General features: G+C 43.4%; 1 long non-coding RNA gene across 1 annotated transcript; it reads left to right on the forward strand.

Moving 5' to 3' along the window:
• Positions 1-2,732: 2,732 nt before the first annotated feature.
• LOC146682240 (uncharacterized) lies at positions 2,733-11,400 on the forward strand. The gene is made up of 4 exons (XR_014918222.1): positions 2,733-2,832; positions 7,585-7,641; positions 7,787-7,906; positions 10,989-11,400. It is a non-coding gene; the product is annotated as an uncharacterized LOC146682240 (long non-coding RNA).
• Positions 11,401-13,946: the final 2,546 nt, after the last annotated feature.

Raw genomic sequence — 13,946 nt, forward strand, 5'->3', positions numbered from 1 at the left:
CTCTCTTTGTCACCATCCGACTACACTTCTCCAGTCCGAACGACATTCCAATGTCATTGCTGTATAGCCTGGTAGTGTGGATCAGTGAATCGATGTCTCGTTCACTCTTGGCATACAGCTTGATGTCGTCCATGTACAGGAGGTGGCTGACAACTGCTCCGTTCCGTAGTCGGTATCCGTAGCCAGTCTTGTTAATGATCTCACTGAGGGGGTTCAGGCCTATGCAGAACAGCAGTGGGGACAGAGCATCTCCTTGGTAGATCCCGCACTTGATGGTGACTTGTGCTATGGGCTTGGAGTTGGCCTCTAGTGTTGTACGCCACATCCCCATTGAGTTCCTGATGAAGGCTCTTAGGGTCCCATTGATCTATACAATTCTATACAATACAATTGTATAGAATTGTTGCATACAATTCTAAGCATTCCAGTATCCAGCTGTGGGGCATTGAGTCATAGGCCTTCTTGTAATCAATCCAGGCAGTGCACAGGTTGGTCAGTCTGGTCTTGCAGTCTCGGCTGATTGTTCTGTCTACCAGTAGCTGGTGTTTTGTGCCTCTGGTATTCTTGCCAATCCCTTTCTGTGCCCCACTCATGTATTGACCCATTTGCCTGTTCATCTTAGCCGATATGATGCCTGACAGGAGCTTCCATGTAGTACTGAGGCAGGTTATTGGTCGGTACTTGGAGGGGACCGGTCCCTTCTTGGGGTCCTTGGGGATCAGGACCGTCCGGCCTTCGGTTAGCCATTCCGGGTGTCTCTCGTTAACTAGCAGCTGGTTCATTTGTGCTGCCAGACGCTCGTGGAGTGCAGTCAGCTTCTTCAGCCAGTAGGCGTGAACCATGTCGGGCCCTGGTGCTGTCCAACTCTTCATACTGGAGACCCTTTCTTGGATATCTGCCACTGTGATGGTTACTGGACCCTGTTCAGGGAGGTCGCTGTGGTCTGCCCTCAGATCCTCTAGCCACTGAGCATTGCCGTTATGGGTTGCGTCCTTCTCCCATATGCTCTTCCAGTATTGCTCCGTCTCCAGCCTTGGTGGTGCTGTTCTCTTATTGTTCCCTTGCCACTGAGAGTACACCTTTGCTGGTTCTGTGGAGAACAGCTGGTTTATTCTCCTGCCTTCTATCTCTCTGGTGTACCTCCTCAAGCGGCTGGCCAAGGCTGTGAGTCTTTGCTTGGCAGTCTCCAAGGCCTCAGGTATGGACAGCTTGCTGTATTTCTTAGGCACCTTCTTTGTCGCACCTTGCTGCAACTCCGTTAGTTGGCTAACCTCCCTCCGTGCTACTTTGATCTTGCCCTCTAGCCTCCTTCTCCATGGAGGGTACTGCCCCTTGTGGCTGTTCAACTTGTAGCCAAGCTGCTGCCGTATTGTAGATCAGCTTGTTAGTGTCGGTAATCGTGGTTGTAGGTATTGCCCGTAGTGCTGCATTAACATCATCTAGCAGACCTTCTGAGGGTACTTCACGTAATATATATATATATATTAGGGGTGCAACGATACACAAAATTCACGGTTCGGTTCGATACTTTGGTGTCACGGTTCGATATTTTTTCAATACAAAAAAAATGTTCGTGCCTTTTTTAATTTGTCATTTATTAAAATTATAAATATATATTTTAACTCAAAAGTACAGTTTTTTAATTTAATGTTGCAAAAACAAAAAAGTAATAAAATAATAAATCTATCTGCTGGAGGAATCACTCATCTTTGGAAAAGAGAGTTTATTACAGAGAAATGGCTCTTTCAAAATAAAAGCTATACTATACGCTTCTCCTGGGCTATATTCTCAGCAGCATATTAAACATATCAGGTCCCCATAAGGAGAATCCTGTGCTAACGGCTGTCTAAATGACTCGGCTAAAGTTAGTAGCATGCTTGCTTGTTTTTGTCTGCTTCCACTTGTCTTTGCACTAGGATGATGTCGGTGTAAATGTGCAGTCATATTCGTTGTGTTCCCACTAGTGCTGTCAGCGTTAATCTGAAATGACGTTAACACCACAACATGGCAAATCTCCGTTAACGAGCTACCGCCGATCGCCCTGTGCGTGGGGCTGGACGGCATCAACACGTTAACGAGCTAACTGCACTAACACACTAGTTCCCACCCATGTAATTGAGCATTGCGTGGCACATCCAACATACTGTTTTACTTTAGTCCATGACTCGCTTACCTTCAGGGTCATACGTCACATGAAGACCAAAATAGTTCCAAACGCCAGATCTGAATGAGGGTGGGGGAGGTTCAATTTGCCATGTTGGAAGGAGAGCTTAACTTCTGTCTGGCTAGCTTGCCCTGCGCTCAGTGAATCTGCGTTCGACTACTCCGCCTAGGCTGCACTGTCGAGCGCAGATCCACTGAGCGCTCAACACAGACAGCATCGTCAGAAGGAAAGTTGATAACATAAATTAAAAAATTTGTATTGTTCGATACATATGCGTACTGAACCGAAAGCACTGTATCGAACAGTTCAATATCGATACGAGTATCGTTGCACCCCTAATATATATATATATATATATACAGTGTTACTTACTTTTGGTGGGGATTTCATGTGAAACAACAATTTTCAACAAGCCTCAGTCACATGAAATCCCCACCAAAATAAGGAAGTAACACACTGTTACTTCCTTATTTTGGTGGGGATTTCATGTGAAACAACAATTTTCAACAAGCCTCAGTCACATGATATCCCCACCAAAACCTATTCCACAATACATCGTCTCCTTTGGCTGATTGTGCAATGGTTATAAAAGACAGCACCCACTGTAAAGCCAACACCTCCTTCCAAGATACAGGACACAGATTGGGAGCTGACGATCTAAGCACAAGGTAACAACTCACAAGTAAATTAAATCTGCAAACTTTGTAAATAGGGATGGGTATCGTTTAGGTTTTATCTGATACCGGTGCCAAATCGGTACTTTTGAAACGGTGCCGGTGCTCAAACGGTGCTCAAACCGGTGCTTAAAGAATGGAGAACACAAAATTGGTCCAAAAACCTCTCATGTTCAGCTGGTTTTTGTGAAAAGATAACAATGTTAGCCTTTTCTGCAGCTATGGGGCATATATGGCATCACTCTTGGCTGGAAGCAGTGCTTAAACAATGGGAAAAACACAAACTTTGTCCAAAAACCTCTCATGTTTAGCTGTTTTCCTCTTTTTCTTTTAAAAAAAACGCTATGCGTCGCCGGGTGTTTCATCGGATTCGAGGTGTTACCTCCTTTGCACAGTATCACAGTATCAGCTTAAAGCACTTGTTGCTGCTGAGTTTGCATATTTTGCTGTGAAGTACAGCCAGACTTTTGACCGCTTCGCCTTGGACATTTTTAATCTGTAGCTCTGCTCTAAAAGAACGTACGTACCTGGCCCCGCCTACTATCCTCGGAAACGTAAAATGATTGGCTAGAAGTGTATCACAGCTCAGGAAAAAAAAGCACCGAAATAAAGCACCGAAATGTGCGCTGCTTTTCGGTCTGGTTACTACCGTTTATGTCATGATGGCACCGGACACCGGTACCCATCCCTATTTGTAAAGTAGATTCCATTTTGTTCATAACTAGGGAGGTTTGCTCATATCTGACATGCTGATATGGAAAGGTCTTCAAAGTGCTGCAAACAACACTGACACATAAAGGCTTAAATAATGCGGATGCTTTAAAGTGAACAAAGGGATTTTGCAGAGTGCAGTTAGTGGCATATTTGGTTTGTGTTTGTATGTCACTGACAAACGATCAGTCATTTCAAAATGACTGCTCATTGGGCAACAAATTAATCAAAATAAAAACAGCCGTTTTTAGTGGGACATATATATCTATATCTATATATATATAAATATATATATATAGATATATATAGTACTGAATTTGAAATCATTACTTATCCTTATAATTGTTTATAAATAAAAACTTAATTAACTTCGCTGGACTGGACAGTGTGCAAAAAGTTACCTTGAGAAACTGCTAATTACTCTTGATACATCCTCAATCATCCAGTTTAGGAAATCCCAGGAAGCTGATTCTGTTCATCTGCACGTTGCTTTTTCTGTAGGAGAAACATTTTGTTACTCATCCAACTGACTTCTTTAGTTTTGCCTGCCAGCAGGTTACCCCAGCTTACTTTACTTTATTTATTTATATAGCACTCTTCACTGGATAAAAACCAGAAAGTGCTTTACAATAATATAAAACAGATATACATAAAACAGCACAATCGAACATACAGCACAAATCTAGGTAAAAGCCAACCTAAATAAATGAGTCTTAAGCTGCTGTTTTAAAGAATAAATACAATCAAGGCAATGTAATGATCGAGGCAGAGCATTCCACAACCCGGGGCCTCCTCTGGTCTTAAAACATGTTTGTGGGACTACCAACAGCCTTTGATTAGATGATCTTCCTCGTCTTGATCTAAGGATGTCTGATCATCCTTAGATCTGATAATTACAAAATTGATCATTGATCTGTGACCTAGGATGACCTGGTGCCAAGTGCACTTTGACATCCTTATGCTCCACAGTCCAATAACAGAACCCTATTTGGGTTCATATTAGACCACTCCAGGTCACACTGTCATTGACCCATTGAGAGTTAAAGTCCTTCAGCAAAACAATGGAGTCCCCAGACGGAGCACACTTTAGCACCCCGTCCAGTGACTCAAAGAAGGCTGAATACTGTCACTTGGCACACAAGCAACACAACAGTCAGGACCTGTTCTGTGACCAGAAGGTACATGGATGCATCCACTGGGGAAAACCCAAACACAGCGAACCGGGGAATGCAAGTGTAATTCAATTCAATTCAGTTCATGTAAAACCAAATCACAGCAGCAGTTGCTTCAAGGCACTACTACATTGTGAGGTAAAGACCCTAAAGAAGCTGCAAAGAAAACCCCAACTGTCAAACGAATCCTTTGAAGTCACCCTTGGTGGCTGTCCACTGAGGTGAGCCCGACTACATCTACCGTACATGTAGGGATGGGTACCGGTGTCCGGTGCCATGATGGCACCGGTTCTGACATAAACGGTAGTAACCAGACCAAAAAGCAGCGCACATTTCGGTGCTTTATTTCGGTGCTTTTTTTTCCTGAGCTGTGATACACTTCTAGCCAATCATTTTACGTTTCCGAGGATAGTAGGCGGGGCCAGGTACGTACGTTCTTTTATGCAGAGCTACAGATTAAAAATGTCCAAGGCGAAGCGGTCAAAAGTCTGGCTGTACTTCACAGCAAAATATGCAAACTCAGCAGCAACAAGTGCTTTAAGCTGATACTGTGATACTGTCAAAGGAGGTAACACCAAGAATCCGATGAAACACCTGGTGACGCATAGCGTTTTTTTAAAAGCCGAGAAATGCGCCGTATTTGATGGCAGCAGCAGCCGTTCTTCTCTGCGTGAGGAGCTTAATGTTGTTTGTGTGTAATTTACGTTGAGTAGGCTAACCACGTTATTACATTAATGCATGTAAGGTGAACTAGCAAACACCATCATAGCTACATGCAGCTGTCTTCTTGTTTGATGGCAGATGCTCCCTTCACCCTGGCCAAAAAGGCTAAAATGACCAAAGAAAAAGAGGGAAACAGCTAAACATGAGAGGTTTTTGGACAAAGTTTGTATTTTTTCCATTGTTTAAGCACTGCTTCCAGCCAAGAGTGATACCATATATGCCCCATAGCTGCAGAAAAGGCTAACATTGTTATCTTTTTACAAAAAACCAGCTGAACATGAGAGGTTTTTGGACCAATTTTGTGTTCTCCATTCTTTAAGCACCGGTTTGAGCACCGTTTGAGCACCGGCACCGTTTCAAAAGTACCGATTTGGCACCGGTATCAGATAAAACCTAAACGATACCCATCCCTATCTACATGTCTTTCAGTCTCACTCAGACTCCTTTTCCACAAAGAACTGACATTCCATGAACCACAAGCCAGTTTTGGAAGCTAACGATTGGATTGCCACGAGCTCCGCCCCTGATTGCCTCCTTATTTACAAAGCACCAAACCCCTACAAGCTCTTCCTGTGGGTAGTGGGGCAATCAATCCTGTCGAGTACTTTTCTTGGGCACAGGAGCTTACACCGCGTTCCAAATGATTATGATATTTTTCTCTGTTTTTCCTACATAGTCGATTTAAATGACAGTCGGCATAATTTTCGAGTCGTCAGCCATTAGAGTATAATTCAAATGTTACTGAACTAAACTCCCGATGAAAACAGTTTTTCAAAAATACAAAACTTGAAACGCACGCTTCCAAATTATTACGCACACACAGTTTCAAAAGATTTTACAGGTTGTAGAGAATTGAAAATGGTGATTTGTTGAATTTGCAGCATTAGTGGATCAATTTCACTGAAATCAGAAACATCTTAACAGGTCAAGTTACACATTAACACAGGACCCCTTATTTGATAGCAGTTCTACAATTCTTGGAAGTTTTTGGAAAGTTTCTGCTTGAATGTGTTTGCAGGATGTCAGAATAGCCTCCCGGAGCTGCTGTTTGGATGTGAACGGCCTCCCACCCTCATATTTGTTTGCTTGAGGATGTTCCAAAGGTTCCCAATAGGATTGAAGTCAGGGAGGAATGGGGACCACACCATGAGTTTCTCTCCCTTTATGCCGACAGCAGCCAATGATGCAGAGGTGTTCCTTGTAGCATGAGGTGGTGCATTGTGTTGCATGAAGATGGTTGTGTTGCAGAAGGCACAGTTCTTCTCTTTCTACCATGGAAGAAAGTGGTCAGTCAGAAACTCCACATCCTCTGCAGAGGTCATTTTCACTCCTTCAGGGACCCTAAAGGGGCCGACCAGCTCTCTCCCTGTGATTCCAGCTCAAACATGACTCCACCTCCTCGCTGACGATGCAGCCTTGTTGGGACACGGTGGCCGTCCACCTCTGCATCCATCTGGACCATCCAGAGCTGCGCTGCACTCATCAGTGACCAAGACCGTTTGAAAACGAGTCTTCTTGTAGTTCTGGGCCCACTGCAGCGTTTCTGCTTGTGAGCATTGGTTGGAGGTGGTTTATGCACAGCTGCAGGTCTCTGGAGGATCCTACAGCTTGATGTTCGCAGGGCTCCAGAGGCACCAGCAGCTTCAAACATGTGTTTGCTGCTTTGTGATGGCCTTTTAGCAGCTGCTCTCTTAATCTGATGCATTTGTCTGAAACCTTCATCATTGTGCCTTTACCTGCACGGACCCATGTGTGCTCTGACTCACAAATCTCTTAACATGATGGTGATCACGCTGAAATATTTGTGAAATATCTCGTTACGTGTCCAAGGCATTCAACTATTTCACACTTTTCAGCAGCAGAGATCCTTTTTCATTCCTCTGTTTCTTGAAAATGGAGGCCTGCTTAATAATGTGGAACATCCTCCTTTAGTAGTTTTTCCTTTAATTGGGCTCAGCTGGCAAACTAACGATCACAGGGGTCCGAGGTTGATTTCAGTGAAACACAGAGTCCTGAGACACACTCCCATCCATGGTTTTTATCGAAGAACAGCTTATTTAATCTTTATGACACTTAAACACAATTTGCATAATAACTTGAAACACGGTGTAAACATACTTTTGTTTTCTTTAACTTCCAGACCAAAACATGAGAGCTGCACTGGGTGTCATTCTTTTCTTCCTGACTTTTTATCAGGGTATGTTTCTTTATTCTTTTTCATACCATTTGTTTATCAATTCAAGAATTCAAGAAGAATGACAAAAAAGACGTCAATAAGTGCTCAGAATGATCTCTTATATCTGCATTATTTTAATATGTGTGTGTGTGTGTGTGGTTTCCAGGAGAGGCACTGAGGTGTAACTTTTGTTTCTCATGGCAGAGTGACCTCTGTACTCCTACAAGCATCCAGACCTGTCCGGCAGGACAAAATGCCTGTGCTGATGTTATATTTCAAAGTGTCAGTAAGTACCCTATGGTAGCATCACAATATTTTTGCCAGCTTGAAGAAGTTTCCTTTCCAATAGCGATGCCACGGATTTCCTTTCCATAGCTGTAAACTTCAGGCTGGTATCAGCGATACTGATCCGATATCGAGACTTTGTACAAAAACGAAATGTGTTTGAAATTTAAATACAAAGTAGTGTATTTCAAACTATACATACATAATAAATACAAGACATCAGACTTCTTGTTCTTATTGTTTAATTATGAAAAATGATCATACAAGGAATAAAAAAAGTCAATTAAAAAAAGATCCCTCCCAGAATAGAAGATTGTCACCATAATACTGATCACTCGGAGCAACTTAAAGTGACTGGGAACAACCTTTACTGTAAGGTGACAAACTAGACGTAGACTTAGATCTTTAATCTAGTCAAAGTCCAATTTATTTATATAGCACATTTAAAACAACAACCGTTGACCAAGGTGCTGTACAATCAAGATAATTTAAAGAAAAAAAAACATAGGGATATGATAAGAGCTTAGAAAAAGAATCAGAAAATTAGAAGATTTGAGTGAGAAATAAGATAAATAAAAGCAATAAACTCATTCTGATTTAAAAGCCAAGGAATAAAAGTAGGGTTTCAAACGGGTTTTAAAAGTGTCCAATGTTGGGGAGCTGAGACTAGAAACAGGGAAGCTGTGGAAGCCCGGCTGGGAGGCTGTAGGCTCAGATAGTTTATCTCCAGGCTGCCTAAAGACCAGACGGGGCAGGATCAGACTTGGGTGAAGGCGATGCGGGGACCCCCGGCTTGGGCGCACACACTGGCGCTGGGGAAGCCGGTCCAGGCTCTGTCCCAGATGCTGAAGGCAATATGGAAGCCGGTGGCAGCTGTGTGGAGTCCACAGGTGGCAGCGTGAGAACCTGCAGATTGGGAGGATGCTCAACGACTGGGGCTGAGCAGGGCTCATAGCTGACTCACGGCTGCCAGCTTTGGAAGACAAACATCAGTCAGAGGTGTTACACCCCAGCCCAGGGGAAACCGGCGTGCAACACAAGGACAATAAAAAGAGGAAAATGCCCCCACACTCCCTGCTGTCAAGGAAGACCAACCAAAACAGCTACCATCTATTTACAACAAACTACTTACAACACAGCAAAAGCTTCCAGAATACAGATCCACACGCAGCCACATGCACAGTTCGTTGGGAACAGGAAGTAGGCGGAGCGTGCCGGTTGAGAAGGGTCCTCATTTATAGCCGGCCTCTGCCAGTCCTCCACCAATGGTCAGCCTCCACCTGGGACTCACATAGCAGCAATAACACAGGACACAAACTATGGTGTGTCTGGTGTGACAAAGAAACACAAATATCCATAACACTGAATCATAACAGAGGAATAACCAAGTATAACCAAGCATCCCTGAATCATCGAGCTCAGAAATGCTGACAGTGTTAGAGAAAACCAGCTTGGTTTATCTGTGTTTAAGTTCAAAGTCCTCAGATAGTCGACTCAGACGCAAAGCAAACTGCACTTAGCAGTGCCGAGGATTCAGAAGCAGAAAACACACACTTATCAATACTGGCCGGCTGGGAAAAGCAATAAGAGGCTGGCATCTGTCATTATCGACCAGCTCAGGAGCAGTATGTTGTTTATAGTTGTCTCAGAAACACACAGTGCTTCGTTAATTGCACAGAAATCTGCTCCTTTATTTTCAGCTGGTTCTGGAACGCACTTTGTCCATGTCGACAGTCTCAGGAACAAAAACCTCAGTCTTACTTTTTGCTGGCTTTGAGGTTGAAAACACTTTTTCACTTCTTTGATTGTGCCATCTTAGCCACACTGAGGTCAGACCTCAAACTGTAAAAGCTTGGAACAAACAAGAAACTTCTGCTTTGGTCAACACTGAAAGCACAAAATACAGACTCAGCTCCTGCTCGCTGAACATCACATGATTCATTAAAAAAGACAAACCTACAGACTCAGGAACAAACAACTCAGTCAAATTTAAAGCCCCTGTTTTAATTTTCTCTGGCTCGGAGAAAGCACAAGAGAAAAGGTTCTTCTAATTCACCCGGAGGAGCGTTTGGCTGCTCTGAGGTCAAACCCAGGTGGAGCTGTAGGCTCTGACGGTGTTGGGAGTGCCGGTTCCTCCTTGATGAGGGAACCAAAGGAAACTGAGGGTGCAGCGGGGGCAGGTTCCTCTTTCTGCCAGCAAAGAGACAGGTGAGGTGTGGACTGGCCATGGTGGCAAAGACGAGCAGATCTGCAGCAACGTGGGAACACATGAGACAAGGAAAGCAAAACTGAACATCATACGCATGAGGCTGGTGTATCAAAATAAAACATTGAGACCTAGACTGAGATATGTGAACTAGACACAGGGAAACCAGACAGACAGGAATATGAGCAGGGAATCAAAGCATACTACAACAAGAGGCGGTGATGACAAGATACAGACCAGAAACTAAATGTAACACAACAAAAACCAGGAACTTGAAATAACAAATGATCTAATGACTCAGATGCATTAGGAAATTAGAATATGAAAACCTGCTAAATGCAAAACACAAAACCATAAAGAACTCAAATCTGCAGCACAGACCCAGGATCACCCAGCTGTATGTGTATTTGAGGGTTTTAAATACTACTAAAGGTAAGGAATGATACCAAAAAAAGAAATGTGTTGAGACAGATTGAATGAATCTCTAAAACGGGGCGATCGTGGCTCAAGAGTTGGGAGTTTGCCTTGTAATTGGAAGGTTGCCGGTTCGAGTCTCGGTCGTTGTGTCCTTGGGCAAGACACTTCACCCGTTGCCTACTGGTGGTGGTCAGAGGGCCCGGTGGCGCCAGTGTCCGGCAGCCTCGCCTCTGTCAGTGCGCCCCAGGGTGGCTGTGGCTACACTGTAGCTGCCATCACCAGTGTGTGAATGGGTGGATGACTGGATATGTAAAGCGCTTTGGGGTCCTTAGGGACTAGTAAAGCGTTATATAAATACAGGCCATTTACCAGGCCATTTAAATCATGTGTGAAGTTATGCCTGCTCAGTAAGTATGTTCACACGCTCACTTTAAGCGTACACTCTGTTTCATTATTCTAGGCGCTTCGTTCCGTCAGTGCATGAACATGGCGTTGTGTCAGAGCTACATCACAACACCTGGTGCGATCGCCCAATGCTGCAGCACCGACCTTTGCAACTGATCCTCTTCCTTTAAGTCCACAACCACATGATCGCTGATTCCTGAATCAAGACTGGAGGTTGTTAGCTTCACATCCTTCTTACACTGATTCCAATCAAGTGCACTTCTGTTTGCTTTCTCTGTGATGGTATGTGTGTGTAGCTCTGTACACGTGTCATTTAATTCAGACCTGACACAAAAACAAACCAGTGAGCTTTGACTCCGTCACTAGATGGCAGTGGCACACTATACAACACAACGAGCAGCTGCTGCATATATGTGTGTTTTCATATGTGTGTAAGAGCTTTATTAAAAGACAAACAGTGAAGCTGAGTGACATTTTGATATCTGAGTTTGACGTCTTTTTTCTTCACATGATGAATTTAAATGACAAGCATTGGGGTTTATCACTTATTAAAGCCAGGTCGTTTCACCTGAGGTTTAATAATGGATCATACTGAGCTGAACATATGCAAATGCGACACATTTTTCAGTCACAGGCAAAGATCAGCTGAGGGAGAGATAAATGTGCTCTCCTCCGTGTGGGTTGCATGCCTATGAGCTGATGGCTTGGCTTGTCACTTGTAAGAGTAATGTAGCATCAAAAGGCTATTGTATTAGTCAGTCTGTAAATCTGATACAGTGCCAACCAAATGTAATATAGAGGAAAAAACCTCACTGCTAAAAGCAGCTCTGCTAGATGTGAGACGGGCGTTCTGTGCAATATTGGAAATATTACAGTCTCAGCAAAGCATAAACGTCGACTGAATCACATGAATGACAAATATCTGAAGCCTGTCTCTCTCTATACAATGATCTCAGTTAATTCAATTAATAATTCAGCAAATCCCAATCATAGTGCAGTGGATCGTCCTTTGGGAATAGTTCCTCCCTTGAGACTCTGAGTACATCTGTGTATCTGTTTTTAACTCGTTCAGCCTGTGTCGGGTGGCTAAGGGTCCATCAACTCTGTAAACCCTTCAGATCTGGACATAGACACTGATTTATCACACTGAGGACAGTGAAGCAGCTGTCAGCTATATTCAGTGTTGGGTAAGTTACTTTAAAATAGTAACTTAGTTACATTACTAGTTACTTCTCTCAAAAGTAACTCAGTTACTTCAAGTTACTCGTTACTTTCAAAGTAACTAGTTACTAGGGAAAGTAACTTTGGTTTTACTCAGAATTCTCTTGTTAATGTGTTGCTTCCATAACTTTGCAGTCTTCTAGCTTGCTTACTTGCCACAGTGCACTGTGCCACCTACCAATAGAAAGGAAAAGATAATGTGCATATTTCCACGAGAGAAATCCCACGCCTGGACCGTCATTGACTGCTGCCATGATTCTAGCCTACGTCACAGCGTCATGTGCGCCTTTTACATCCAACACAAAAACTGCAGTCGTGGTGCTTTGATTGTACTCAGAACTCGGAAATTCTGCCTTCTGAATAGGAAGATGTAGGTAACACCAGACTGCAGATGAGCTGCATACAGGGCTGGACTGGGACAGAAAATCGTCCCGGGCATTTTGACTAGAGACCGGCGCATTATAGGAAAAATAAAGCCTTTGAATGAAAACAAACGCTGTTGTGACAGTGATGTACACTGTTCTGATGGTATATATGCATCAATCTATCAATCGTTTGTTGTAAAATTCAGATAATTATTTAATAACAGTGAGACATTTTAAATGAGAATAAGAAAGAAAAGTATTTCTTTGTGCCCCCCTCTCCCTGTTAATGCCCTACCTGGCCCCCCTGGCAACACTTTGCTAGACCCGCCCCTGCACAGTTACCAGCTGTCATCTGCTTAGAAAAGGATCCTGGTGTTATTTGTCTCTCAGAAACAGTTCATAACTTCAACTCATCCATGTCACCTAAAAGGTAAACCTGTTTCTCCATCACAGCTCTGATGATTCAGTAAGAACATCTCCTGGTTTCATCTTCATGTTTTCCTCTCACCACATATCCAAACCGACATCATGACCAGCAGGTTTACAGCTGTGGCTCCAGCAAACATCAGCAGATACTAGAAATTAATATTAAATAAATTCTAACAACAGCTGATCAAGCCTAAACGTGCTGCTGTTGTTTAACGTGAACTCCGCTGGTTTCCTCTTTCTGATGCAAAGTGGGCGATAAACAAACAAGAGAGACGATCAGCTGATCATTGATCAGTTTTCATGATTGAAGTAGAAACAGGAGAGGCAGGGGGGAGAATGAGAGAAGAAGAGGCAGCTGTGCAGCAAACACACAGAATAAATCCAGCTTTGTGTCTTTTCCATTGTAGCTGAATTACGGGACAAACTGTTCCTTTTCACCTCAATAAGAAACGCGTAATATTTTCTCTGAATACCAGACGGGACGGTTGGCAACTCTAATAACTTATGAACAAAATAAAGTTCAACATCATTAACTTCATAGCACCACCCAGCTGTATAGAAACTCCGTCATGCTAGCTAGCACGCAGTACGGAAAAAGTCCGAATAACGAAAATAAACTCCACCTAAACTTGGTTTATATCTGACCCAGAGAGACTGCAGGTCATAACTTCTTACCTGAAGTTCAGTTCACACTTGGACCGGCGGCCGCCTCGGGTCTCTCCTCCTCCTGCCTCCCTTTTCCTTCATCCACCTGCTGGCCTCCACCACTTGCTAATGTTATTGAATCTGTGGAAGCTCCGCGATAGCCACCACACGAAGTAACGAGTAACGAGTCTATCTGAATCCCAGTAACGAGTAACGCGTTCCTGATTTTGGCATAATAACTAGTTACCGTGCTCGTTACCACAATAATAACGTAGTTACTGTAACACGTTACTTAATAACGCGTTAGTCCCAACACTGGCTATATTAAAGTTCAGCAGCACCACAACATATTT

This window comes from Copadichromis virginalis, linkage group LG23 (genome assembly GCF_057382275.1).
Source record: "Copadichromis virginalis isolate Kocher_CV1m ecotype Utaka linkage group LG23, C_Virginalis_male_GT1.1, whole genome shotgun sequence".
In the NCBI taxonomy this organism is placed as follows: Eukaryota; Metazoa; Chordata; class Actinopteri; order Cichliformes; family Cichlidae; genus Copadichromis; species Copadichromis virginalis.